Here is a 14,478-nt window from a genome sequence, read left to right on the forward strand (position 1 = left end):
TAACATCCCCAGCCCTGTTCCCTCCCTTTTATAGGACCCCTGTGCCCACATAAGATTTACTAGGATAATTCAAGGAAATGTCTCTCCATCTCCAGACATTTACCATGATTATATCCTCAGTCTCTCTCTCTCTGGGGAGGGGAGGTTAGTGGGGTACCAGGCATTGAACTCAGGGGCAGTCAAACACTGAGCCACATCCTCAGCCCTATTAAAATAGAACCAAATAAAATACATATATTTTATTTAAAGATAGAGCCTCAATGAATTCCTTAGCACCTTGCAGTTGTTGAGGCTGGCTTTGAATATCAGCCTTCTGAGGCATGGGGATTACAGGCCTGAGCCACCATGCTTGGCCCACAGTCTCTTTTACTATATGAAGTAACAATACAGAGGCTGGGGATATAGCTCAGTTGGTAGAGTGCTTACCCTGCATGAATAAGGCCCTGGTTTATAATCCCCAGCACCACAAAAAAGAAATAGATCCTAGATACTGGAGATTAAGTTGTAAATCAATTTGAGGACCATTATTCAACATACTTAATATTTCTCTTACTCTGAATTTTTTTCCCCCTGAAAACATGTATTATGATTTTAAAAAAAAAAAACTGTTAAGCCAATCTTGGTGGCACATGCCTGTAATCCCAGTGGCTTGGGAGGCTGAGACAGAAGGATAGCAAGCTCAAGGCCAGCCTCAGCAATCTAGCAAGGCCCTAAGCAAAACAAAAAATAAACAGCATTGGAGATGTAGCTCAATGATAAATTGTCCTTAGGTTAAATTCCCAGTACCAACAAAAATTTAGAATATACACATCAATAAATTTTATTTATTCACTAAATATTTAGTAAATATAAATAAAAAATAAAATAGTAAATAAAAAACATGTGATAAGATTATATGTAGTTTTTTTCAACTCATGCAATTATGTTTTTTAAATATTTCCCAAACATACATATCAAGAAATGTAAAAAATCTGCATTATATAAATAAATAGTGATGTGATACAAAGAAAAAATTATACACTCTTGGGATTGTACACATTATATTAGCATTTAGAGTTAATTTGTGTTTCTGATATCAGAAGGCTTAATAGCATTTTAATTAAAACTATACAGGTCATAAATTTTAATCATTAATTACTACCAAAAGGTATGTGAGTAGCATAGAAATTGCCTTTTTGTTCTTTCTTTCTTTATTTTCTTCCCTATTACCACCTCAAGTTAAGGGGAAAAAGTCCTCACTTTACTTTTCCAATAAGGCCCAGTTTAATTCTTGCCATCATTTTAACCTTTGCAGTAAGTGTAGTCTTTTCAGTTATAGTAGAAAAAAGTGAAAGGCCAAAATGTTGTCAATAAAAAGCCTTTCTGATATCAAGTATCTTACAACTCAATAGGAGATAATGGTTAATGAAATTGGTAGGATAGATGGAAACACTTCAAATAATCTTTCACTGTCATAACCCCACCATGCACTTCTTCAGTGCAGTAAAATAAATCAGCATAGTCAGGAGCATGGTTAGGCATACAAAATGACATTCTTCAAAATAACTGAGACAGATCCTTATTTATATAAACTTTGAATCTGGGATTTAAGTGCTATCTTTTTCTAAGTTATATTTATTTAGGCTCTACTGATAGAAATTATAAGACCACTCTATATTATATATATACACATATCACTCTCTCTAAATATATCACTCTATATTATAAGACCATATCACTGTATATATGGACAAATTTTCCAGGGAGCAAAAATTCAAGTCTTTTATAATAACAATAAAAATTTAAAAATATTTTAATAGCACAATATAACAACTAATGAACTGGAAACATAATTTTGAATAGTTATTTAGTTTATAAAATACTAAAGAAATACTTTAAGTATAACATATAAATAAAAGTACATAGATTTATGTCATTCCTTATAGTTTTGATTTATGATGAATGTTTTATCTAGCTGCAATTATTTGAATTAGAATATAAAAAGTTCTATGGATAGCTTCTTTGAGTAATCAATTTATCTATTTTGACAAAATCCTAACTGTACTTTAACCTGGTAGACATTATTGCAGCAATATTTGACTAGAATAATTACATATTAATTATAATCAATTACTAATAATTTAATGAAACAAAGATGGTAGTAATATTTTTACATAAGTGTAGACTAATATTTTATAATGAAATTTTATCAGACTCTTATAGAAGAAGGTTCCTCTTACTAATAATGTCTCAGACATTGTCATCATATTGAAATAGTATATATCATGTTGGTAAGGGATGAACCTGCTTAAATCCTGATACCACTTTTTACTAGCTGTGTGAACTTGGACAGTTTCTTTAATTTACGTACATAAGTTGAGAATAATAATACCATCTACATCTCAGAGTTATTATATGAATTATTAAATGTATAAGACATGAAAGATTTCAAGTGTTGGCTGACAGCATGTGTTCTATATTAAAAGACAATGATATTATATATGACAAACAGTAGTTATTTGATAAATAAAATTCCTCCCAAAAAACAAATTATATGGTTACATTTTAAGAAATCTGTAATCTTATGATTTCATCATTTGTACAGTTCAAAAACATAAAAAAACCAACCATATGATTAAATGCCTGATTTAATAGTAATTATGTTTTATTAGCAGTAGCAATAGTACTAATTGGTTTAATGAGTATAGTGTAATCTAGATCCCAAAGTGATAAAGACAGTGCAAGAATATAAAACCTACAGGTCAATTGACCCATGAAGCCAAGTCATATCTTTAAATACGTTGAGCCAAATGTTTCTGATAAAAATATACAACTATATGCAGGAATAAATTGATAACATATCATAAAAAATCTATCACTATAAAATGTTGTACCAAAAAAAATGAAAAACCCTATTGATATAATGGAAAAAAGAAAATAGAAGAATTCTTTCAGAAAGCTGGACCTGAGTCAAAGAGTTGCAATTACTAGGTTTAGAAATCAATTCTTCTCACTTTAGGAATTCAGCAATTATCCAAAATTAGATCTTCATGAAAATGAATCTGTGAACTAGTTAAACTTTTTTACTGATACTTCCTTTTCTTTAGTTGCCAAACAAATATCCAATGAGAACCAGTTGGTAGCTACTAGAATGGTTAATACTTTATGACACCATTCAGTACTAAATGGAAAAACAAAACCCTTGAGATTCAATGACAAAAGTTTCATAAGATATCAGAGTCTGTTTTGTTTATTTGTTTGTTTGTTTGTTGGTACCTGAGAATGAACCCGGGGTACATAACCACTGAGCCACATACCTCCACTCCCACCTCCCATCCTCCACCCCTGACCTTTTGTTTGTTTATTTGTTTGTTAAAGAAGACAGGACCTCACTAAGTTGCTTAGGGCCTCAATACAGTGCTGAGGCTGGCTTTGAACTTGCAATCCTCCTGCCTCAGCTTTCTGAACACTGGGATTATAGGCATTTGCCACCATGCCAATCTACATTTTAAGTTTTTGAAGACCTAAATCAAGTACTGCATTTCTCATGCATCTAATAATTTTAGTAGAAACTTTTATTAATCTATATTACTAAAATATAGTAGCAAAACATTAAAAACTTGGAAGTTTGAATAGATATGCTTCAATGCCTATAGGGAAAATGAATCACTGTAAAAATTTTGTATCCCACTTGAATCAATCTGTGAAATATGGTATAATAAGAACTATGTAATGTTTTGAACAACCAACAATAAAATAATTAAAAAAAAAAGAAATGGTTAAATTAAAAAAAAAATTTTGTATCCCAAGTATTTGAAAATTTTTATATATAATTATTTATAAAATGGAAAAAATCATTAAAACAAATATGATCATCTCTCATTTAGAAGAATATATTTCAAAGCACAGACTAAAAAGAAATTTTCTTTTTCTTTTCATGCCCAATCATGGATAGCCCCCTATGGATCTCTTTCCTGGATCTCTGTCAAGTCGACAATAATTATTATTCTAAAACAAACCCCGAGAGCAGCAAGCTTGGCTCAAGCATATTATGTTACAGCCAAAAACCAAAGCATAACTTCCATCTCTGTCATTCTATCTAGCTTTCAGAAAATATGAGGAAAAGTGTGGAAGGAGAATTTTTAAACCTTTTTAATATACTTTTGTAGATGACAGTTCTGTAGATCATCTTGCCAACATATAATTCCAAAAAATGAGGTCAGATGTATAAAAGGTGTATCCTGTAGAAATCAGGAAATATATCCTATTTACTGTAAATTTGAAGAGGACAGAAGGAAATTCAGAAAATCTTATCACAAGAGTTGGGTCAATGTCCTAACCTGGCTGGCTCCAGAACCAACTCTATGTCAATGATTGGAGTTCAAGTAGTTTGCTTTGTGGGTGATTTCAGTAAACTTCCATAGGGGAGTAAGGAAGTGAGTCAGGGAAGGGGATTGAATCATATTTATAGGACTATTGTAATGAATTTCTCTGACTTGGTGACTTAGAAGAAGTTTATGTACTTCCAAATTTATGTTTCAGTCATAAGTCCCAACATGACTGTACTTGGAGATAAAGCTTTTGGGGAACCAATGTAAGTTAAATGAAGAGTTTTCACCCCAATATGATTAATCATATACTCTTATAAGAAGAGGAAGAGACATTAGCATTCTCTTTCTCTATCACATAAGAGAGAGAAAAGGTAGTTCTCTACAAGTCACACAAAGCCCTCACTAGAAATAAATCATGCCTTTATTGGCACTGAGATCTTGGGCTTGCAGCCAGCATGAATGTGAGAGAATCAATTGCCACTGTTTATACCATGCAGTCGATGGTATTTTGTTATGGTAGATGGAGCAGACTACAACAGTGGACCTCAGGTCACTGCTCAGAGTCTAACCATGAAGCAGTGTCAAGAAAAATAGAGTTGAAATACAAGAGAAACCAAATCCATCTTACAGTGTATGAGTTCCTTTATCCAACCAAGCTTGAAAGCTAATCATTCCTTGATTTTTCAGATATACAACCAATACTTTATTTTCCTTGAATTACTTTGAATTGGATTTTCTAGGACTTTGTAAACAAAACATAATGGCAGACAGTAAATGGATGGAATTGGAGAATATCATACTAAATAAAATAAGCCAAAGTCAGAAATTCAAATGTCTAACTTTTCTCTCATGTCTAGATGCTAGAGTAAAATTTAAAAAAAAAAGATGATAAGATAGATTAACATAAAGAACCAATCAAATATAATTAATAAATGAGCAAAAGGAAGTTTGGTGGAAGCAGAGGAAAGAATGAGAGAGGGAAGGGGAAAAAGAGAGGGAGAAGGTGGGATCATGAACTAAAATTGATACCCATGCATGTATGAGTTTGTGGTGATAAAAACAACTACTATGTATAACTATAAAGGTCTAATTTAAAAAACTGAAAAAAGATAATTGGCAGATAAAAATTAACCTCTCCATAAGTGTGAAAACACTTATACTCTGAATTTCTAAAGAACACATATTGTTCTAGCTAATAATCTGTAAACTATTCTTTTCTTAATATCCTACACCATGATTTTACTTTCTACATTAAATTAAAACCATTTATTTAAAAATGCATAAGTGATTTTTAACTTTGATTGCCTTATGCAATATGAATTTAAAGAACTAAAATGTTAAATGTGCTACCATGTTTCATCTAAAAAATTATTGTATATCAGTGCCTCTTTATGTCCCCATTTTTATCTAAATCTCAATTTCTCAATTTCTGCGTCTGCCTATACATTTGTAAGTAGACATATAAATAGAAATGGAATAAAATGTATCTTTTTATCTTATAGAAATATAACAGAATGAATCATTTTATCTATGTATTTATTCTGTGAGGGGAATACACACACACACATTTCTAAGGTACAATAAAAGCATTAAAACAAAATTTCAAACTTGCCTAAAAAATGAATAAATCAAAATATCTTTTGTACTATTTTTATTTGTTATACTAACTTTTTTTCTAAAAATTGCTCAAAACAGTTCCTTGTCACTTTTTTCTGCTCATTTGAATATTATTTATTTCTTGTTATATTATGAAATGCTAATGTCTTGTGCAGCTATTCCACACACAGTTATATGTAATATTTCTAATAATAAGTCACTAGGCTTGGAAAAATCTCAAAGTTCCCACAGGTTAAATCCCTAACTCTGATCTTTGGGACTATTACCATTTATTTTTGAAAATGTTTGTATGCTTGTATAAAAGGATGTTTTTGTGACAAAAAGTTTCAAAAACTGTGTGAGATCTTATCAGAGGCATGTCTCAAACCTGGCTGAACTCTCTGCTCCAGTAAAAGGTATTAGGCTTTCAGATGGTTAGTAGGACATGGAGCAATTGCATGGATAATTTTCCTGTCTCTAACATCATGCAAAGAATGTTTGTGCCTGTCTGCTCTTCTAAATAATGGTACTTCTTTCTAATTTCTATACTGCGCTAAATTATAGAAAAGTCATGAGCTAAATTTAAAGTACTGGATTTTACCAATTCCTGGTACTGTTCTAGTCACTAGAGAGTTAATTTTTCAAAGAAATATTGAAATTTGACTCAGAGAGCCCCAAAGGAATTTAAATTATATTCCTTTCTTAAGCAGCTGTCATGATTTTGGCAAATGTTTATATGACCTCCCCATAGACTGCATCTGTTTCTTTAGAAAGATTCTTGGAGCATTTCTTGAAATACAGGTTAAGCATCCCTAATCTGAAAATCTGAAATTCAAAAAGGTCCAAAATCTGAAACTTTTAGAATGCCAACTTGATACAATAAGCAGAAATTTCCACACTTGATCTATTGTGACAGGTAGTAGTCAAAACACAAACTCGATAAAAATTACAAAATTATGTTCAAGCTATATGTTTAAGATATATCTAATATAAATGAATTTATTTTCTTTTTTTCTTTTCCAGTTTTTTCTTTTCTTTTTCTTTTATTTATTTTTTTGATGGCATTAGAAATTGAACCCAGGAGCACTCTTCTCCTGTGCTACAAACCCATCCCTTTTATATTTTTATTTTGAGATGGTGTCTTGCTGGGTTGTCCAGCCTGGACTTGAACTTTAGTACCTTACCTTCCAAAGTCACTGGGAACACACACAAGCACCGTAATGAGGGCTATAAATGAATTTTACATTGTACTTGGGTTTTACTTCCAAGATGTTTCATTAGATATATAAATATTTTAAAATCCAAAACTGAAAAATTTTGTTCCTAAGTAGTTGGATAAGGGATATGCAAGCAGTACTGAGAAGTGAGATTGTCCAGTGAAATTCATTTGCCTTTTATATTTTAAGTGTGTTCAATGTAAAAGCCATATATATAAATTGTTGGAGGCCCTCCACCAGTTCTGGATCTGCCCAAATTACAGAATTTCTTCACTTAACTGATTTATTAAATGATACTAGTTCATTTATTTAAAAATGAAATCAGCAAAACTTATGGCACCTCCACCACTGCAATCACAGTGTTGCAGTTCTCAACTTATATGTCAATGAATTTCTGGGATTTCTCTGTCTACCGAAAGAGAATTATTAAATGGTGCAAACACCATGATCGCTGCTTCAGACAGACTGGGTATTTTTTTTTTCTTTAAAAATTATAAAAATAACAAGCTGCTACTTCACGCTGACTATGCAGCTGACTATGATGCTGTCTGAATATCAGTTGGGCCTCTTCTCATTCATTTCATGTTTTTATATATGCATGTATTGCATATGTGTGTGTATATATTACACACACACACACACACACACACACATAGAAAGAGAGGTGAGAAATAGAGAGACAGAAGATAGAAAGAGGTGGAAAGTGATAAGTAAAATGAACATGTCTTAGTTTGCTAGAAACTCTAACTAAATATCACATCAAAATAAACAGGAATTTATATTCTCTCAGTTCTGGAAGAAAAAAGTTCATGGTAGATACAAGAGTGACTTCTTCTGAGGTCCTTCCTCTTGTCTTATAATTGGTCACTTTCTCTGTGGTCACATAATTCTTCACCTGGTTTATTCATCCCTCATATACCTTTGTTTATCCAAATTTCCTCTTTTGAAGGCATCTGACAGATAAGGCTAGGAATACCCTAATGGCCTCCCCAATCACAACTTTAAGTACCTTATCTCCAAATATAATCACAAGGTAAAATATTGTTGAGTTAGGCTTCAATACACAAATTTTGGGGGAATGCGAATCAACAAATAAAACCTTTAAGTTGTTTAAAACCTTCAAGATTCTTTTGAGACTAAAAAGGAAATGATTTCCTAGAAACAAATTAATTTAATGGAACTATCACTGGGCCAGTGGCCTGGTCTTACTTGTATTTAGAAACACTTTATAAAATGTCCTCCCAATCTACAATTAATGCTATCAATGTACCTTCAATGGCCTCCATAGTAATTCAAAAAGTTAGTTGCTCAGTGTAACTTTCCTGTGGAATTCACTAAGACAGAGAGTACCAGAGCCCCAGTGTTCCTGCCTTTTCTGTCATTTCCGGGTGATTGTGGGAAGCATGTATGTTGCTGACCTAGTTCTTTGTTACACACTGAAGTGTTCCATTTCCTTCTGTGACATTGGTTCTAATGGCAATTGCACCAAGGCTTATTATAGTCATTCATTTAAACAATCACTTTGTGTTTTCTGTGGTGCGTTGTTATATCAAACTTTGAAAAGAAAAATGACCCAAATTGATAGTTCCTATTTTAAATCAGTACAGGTAAAAATGGGTTTCAAATTCATAACTTTTCAGATTTTAAAGATGCAGCATGCTGCCAGGCGCGGTGGTGCACTCCTGTAATCTCAGCGGCAGGGGAGGCTAAGGCAGGAGAATCGCGAGTTCAAAGCCAGCCTTAGCAATGGCTAGGCACTAAGCATCTCAATGAGACCCTGTCTGTAAATAAAATACAAAATAGGGATAGGGATGTGGCTCAGTGGTTGAGTGTCCCTGAGTTCAATTCATAGTACCAAAAAAAAAAAAAAAAAAGATGCAGGATGCTTATATAATATAGTCTTTGGAATATTCACTAACAAAAACACATTTGTTAGCAGCAGAAAGTATAAACACTCTAGGTAATAAAATATATCATATATTATCTTATACACATACTTTTACGTAGCTTATACTTATATACACGCAAACATACATACATATTACATATAATATGTTTATATTATTTATATGTGTTATATATTATACAAGTAATATATACATATATTTTATACACATACACATACATACATATATAATATATGGTCAGTGCACAAAAAGTTTTACCAACAAAATTGATACATTTTTACACTTATACACACACACACACACACACACACACACACACACTCTATATTAATTGCTTGGTTCTATCATTTCCAATAAACTTTTCTCTTTGACAGATGTCATACATGAAGTTGAACTTATTTTTTTTCCATTTCAGTTATATTTTCCCCTCCTTTGTCTTTGCTCATCAAATTGTCTAAAGAATTCTTTGTGCTAGATATCTGCATTTCTTTATTTTTCATTAATTCACTTTTACATTCATTTCTCCTCATGCTCTTCCTTTACCCGATCTTCAATGTAATAGGCAAAAAAATACCATTATCCCCTTTTATAATGACTGACACAAAATAGGAAGAAAAAAAGAAAACTTGTAAAAGAAAAGAGCAAAGTTAAATTGAAGGTAAAGTTAAGTAATGAAATAATGTCAAAATGTCTCTAAAGTTTTAAGCCTTTGAGTTCAACACATAGAAAACTAAACAACAAAGAAATGTCAAAGCAAGAAAGATAAACTGCATTCAAATATGTTAGATATTATCTGAGATTAGGTCAAAATGTAAAATAACATAAGTATTAATTTCCTAGGGTTGCCATAACAAATTACCACAAACGTAGTGACTTAAGAAAATCTAAATTTATTTTCTCATAGTTCTGGAGGCCAAAAGTTCTAAATCACATTGTCAGCAGGTTGTGTCCTTTCCAAGGGCTTTGGGGGAGAATTAGTCTTTGCCATTTCTAGCTTCTGTGGCTGCAGAAGCTTCTTGGTTTGTGGCTACAAAATTTCAATATTTGCCTTCATATTCTCATGTCTTCCTGTGTCTCTCTTCTGTACATCTCTTATAAGAAAGTTTGTCATTGAATTTAAGAGGTATGTGGAGAATATAGGATGAATATCATCTCAACATCCTTACAAACATCTGAATAATTTTTTCCAAAAGTCTTTTTCTAAAGGTTCTGCTTAGGATGTGAGGACATTTTTTGGTTGGTCCTCCATTTACCCCACTACAATTTAGGCTACAGGAATTTGGATCTAAAATTCAAAGGAGAGTTCAGTACTTGGAAAGTTAATTTAGGAATTATATGTATATGCTTATAAATTTCTCCTCTTTCAAAGAAAAAACAGCAGGAAAATTGAATCTTAACCTTCATTTACGAAATATTCTATAAAACTAAGTGCTTAGCTAGGACAAGTACTAGTAATAGGTATTCAGACTTAAATACCTTAATCCCAGACCTTACTTGACTGGATTAATCAGTATCATATGTATTTTTTATATTCTAAGTTAGTACCTTGATGAATTGAACCTTTTAGGTCATCTTTTGAGAGCATAAAATCTTGAGACTCTTAGTAATTTGTCACTAAAAGATTTGGAAAAACATTTTAATGATTATAATGAAACCATGATATATCCAATGCAGCAGAAGATATGGTAAGAAAATATAGGTTTTGAAGAAAGCAGGCATAAGTTTGAATCTAGGTCCTAGTTTACCAGTACTCTCAGCTTGATATTTTACTAAATATTCTAATCGCTCTGCTTTCTAACTAATGCCCACATGCCATTAGATCATTACAATGATTAGATGATTAAGGTGTGTTACACACATTATTGCATTATTAGCATCCATTATTACATACTAAGCTTTCTTTAAGAGTAGGTTCTAATGACTAGATACAGTAGACAAAAGCACAAATAGGCAACAGAAGAAAAAAGTGTATGGTAAATGGAAATGATTAACAAAAGCTTTGGGTAAAACTATGCAGGAAATGAAATGGGTCTTTAAAGCCCTAATTTAATTCTACCTTCCATCACATTCCTTCCACTCTCTAACATGGTCAATTAAACAAAGTCCCCACTATACTGACACAGCAGTACAATATGTGATCATCCTAACAAAAATGATTTGTAGGCACTATCTTTTTTTTCTCTTTTTTATTATTAATTGTTCAAAACATTACAAAGCTCTTGACATATCATATTTCAAATATTTGATTCAAGCAGATTATGAACTCCCATTTTTACCCTGTATACATATTGCAGATTCACATCGGAAGAATGCAGATATAATAAAAGAACTTCAGCTATTAACCAGGGTTATAATACTTTCCATTCTGCATCAACTATAATAGTTACACTACATAATAATTGCCCAATTTAAGGTATGCTAATTTCTATACAAATTTCTTGGTTGTCAGAACTTAATCTTGCCACTTTAAGAAAACAAAAAGAATTTAATAATAATAATTTAATATTTGGTAGCTTGCCAAGATTCTGAGATATAGAGTCAAGCATGACTCCTAAAGATATGATCAATGTCTAAACCCTACCTACAAGGACTATCGCTAGGTCATCATAATTTATGTTCCTTGACATAGACACATGTGTCTCCATGGACACTTAGAGGCCCACCACTAAGTTAATGCTCCCTCCAAAGTTGGTAAGAAATAGATTCCATACATGTACTTCAAACTTTGTTTGGAAAAAAAAACACTGTAATGTGGACACATTCTTAAGCCTAACCTACAAAGAAGAATGAGATAGATCAGAAAAGTGTAAATGAAGATGAATGTACTTCAAAATTAAGAGTTGTTCTGGGTTTTCCATCTCCAAATAAAGGCAAGTATTTTGCTCAGTATTTCAAATCTATCCTGAATTATAGAAAAGAAAATTATCTATGTTACTAAACCAACCAAGAAGTGGAAATATTTCTTATTATGATTAAAGGAGTTTAAAAGAAAGAAATTTTAAAAATTCACATAAGCTTTCGTTACACTTAAGAATTCTCTCTGTCTCTTAATAATTCCTCTATAACAGGATATATTTTTTCTAGACTTTGTATTTTTGTCCCCAGGAAAATTGAATTATAAAATTAAAATGCTCATAAGGATATAATTTACTTTTGTTCTAATGTGTCAATTATAATCTGCCAACACAGGGATGTGCAAATAAAAATGTACATACCCCTAAAGAATCAATAGTAAGGGGCTGAAAAAATATTTTGGATCATCTAATGACTTTACATGTCTTTATTATGACTTTACCATAATATAATTAATTGTTATTTTGGTCATTTACCTTTCAGTGGAAGAGCTATAATCTATTGAGATCTCTAGACAGCTTCAGGGCTTCCGAAAAGAGCACTTAACTGGATTATCCATTATACATTAGCTCAAGTAGGCCATCTAACAGGAATAATCGAAGAGTCCTTCAGGGTAAATTTATTCCAGATTAATCCAAACTTAGTTTTTAAATTCACTTTCCCCTTCCCTTCAACCACATTAGAATCTGATTTTTATCATGTTCCTTCTTCAAAAAAATAAATAATCATTGACAATATCCCAAGCCAGAATTAAAATGTGTTCCCATATGACATTTCTTAAAGACTCTAAAATTAGTCAACATTCTGCTAGCAGCACAACTGCATAACATGCATTTATTTTTAAGGTAATCTGTCAGTAAGAAATAGCAATTAATAAAGTATTCTGGCTCAAAAAACACACAAGTAGTATAATAACTCAACATTCAGTTTTATAAGTTAATATGTTTTAGAAAATTACAAATACTGAGGATGACAATGTCAAAGGTTTTAAAAATTAAATTATGTGGCTCTCTCCACAAATAATTAAGAGAAAAATATATGCACATAGTTTTGTATAATTTCATATTCTTTGGATTTTTTCCAGGCAATTTTCCATTTGTACTGATAATCTCTCTTACATTAAAATACACTTTGAGCTGCACATTTTTACAAGCCTTTGGTAATTAAACAGGATTCAGTACTTGTGATATGGGACTCTGTGTTTGAGATGCAAAGGAAAGCCTTTAATTAACTCCTTATAAATTTATGATGTGACAAGATATTGTCTGTTTCTTTTTCGCAGGAGACCTCCCAGAGCCATGAGAGGCCCAGCTCCAGCTATTAGTTACCTTTCATTGGCAGCAGAGTTACTGGAGAGTTGAATGGAACCCACCACATCATGCTGCACATAAGAACAACTGCATAAAATATTAATCACTCAAGCTCCACATGTGAAATGTTACAAAAGAGAAAGTCAAAGAGTAAGACGGAGAAGAAAAAATCACCACAGGATGCCATGCATTAGCATGAACAAACCATTCTTAATGGTTAAAGCAAAATGTTGTGGCCCAAGCCCCACATGCTAATAATTTTCAAACTTTTGTCATGGTTAAATAATGTCCTAGCCACAGTGGGATATATTCTGATATAAAAGAAAGTAGCTCTTTCCTAATGGGAAAAAGAAAACAGCCCAAGGGTCAATATGACAATTAAAACAATTCATCAGAAATAAATCAAAATGCTACCCTGAGCATGGTGTGTTCCATGATGAATGTCTGATATCACTCTTCTTCAAATATAACAATATTACTGGTGTTGTGATTTTAAGCCAATTTAAATTATGCAATCCATACAATAAGACAAAAATATCAATATTATTCTTCTCATTTAAAGATAAGTAAATTGTCCAAAGGCTTATGAATTCTGTTTTTCAACCTCAGTTTATCCAACACAAAGCCATCAGGGCTATTTAATAGAATGTTTTCTTTTGGCCAAAGAAGTTTGGTATTTTGGCCTTATTAAGATTACCTCAATTCAGTTATAATATTTAATAATGAATATATTATAATATTGAATCTACAAGCACTTCTAAAAGACTTAGTAGTGAGATGGATGCAATCATTATTTCATATGGTCAATCTAAATTTTAAAAAAAGCATTCAGAGGGAGGTTCCTCAAAGAATAATGATATTTATATCAATGGGAATAATAAACTATGAACATAATCCAAGAAGCTGGGGCAGGAGAACTGTTAAAGGACAAAAATGGGGATTGTACTAGATAGTTTGAAACAATAATCCTTGGCCATACTGATTAATAAGAAGAGTGGCATCAGTCCAAGATTGACAGTATATGGGCAGATGTCCTCATTGAAGTAGTTTTCTGTAATGTTGTGGTAGCCTCTGTGAAGCTTTGTGGTTGAGGCAGAGTCAGAGTTAGTGATAGTTACTATTAGGCAATCATCTATAAAAATATCCTTTCTTCATAACCTCTTTTATGTAGTATATATGTATTTACTTAAGATTGACATAAGTAACTCTATTTTGTTCTGACAGCTTTAACATCACACATTGATAATTTAAAGAATAAGACTAATAATACAGATATATTAAAAAA

The sequence above is a fragment of the Spermophilus citellus genome (assembly GCF_964194105.1).
Source record: "Spermophilus citellus genome assembly, chromosome: 7".
Classification (NCBI taxonomy): domain Eukaryota; kingdom Metazoa; phylum Chordata; class Mammalia; order Rodentia; family Sciuridae; genus Spermophilus; species Spermophilus citellus.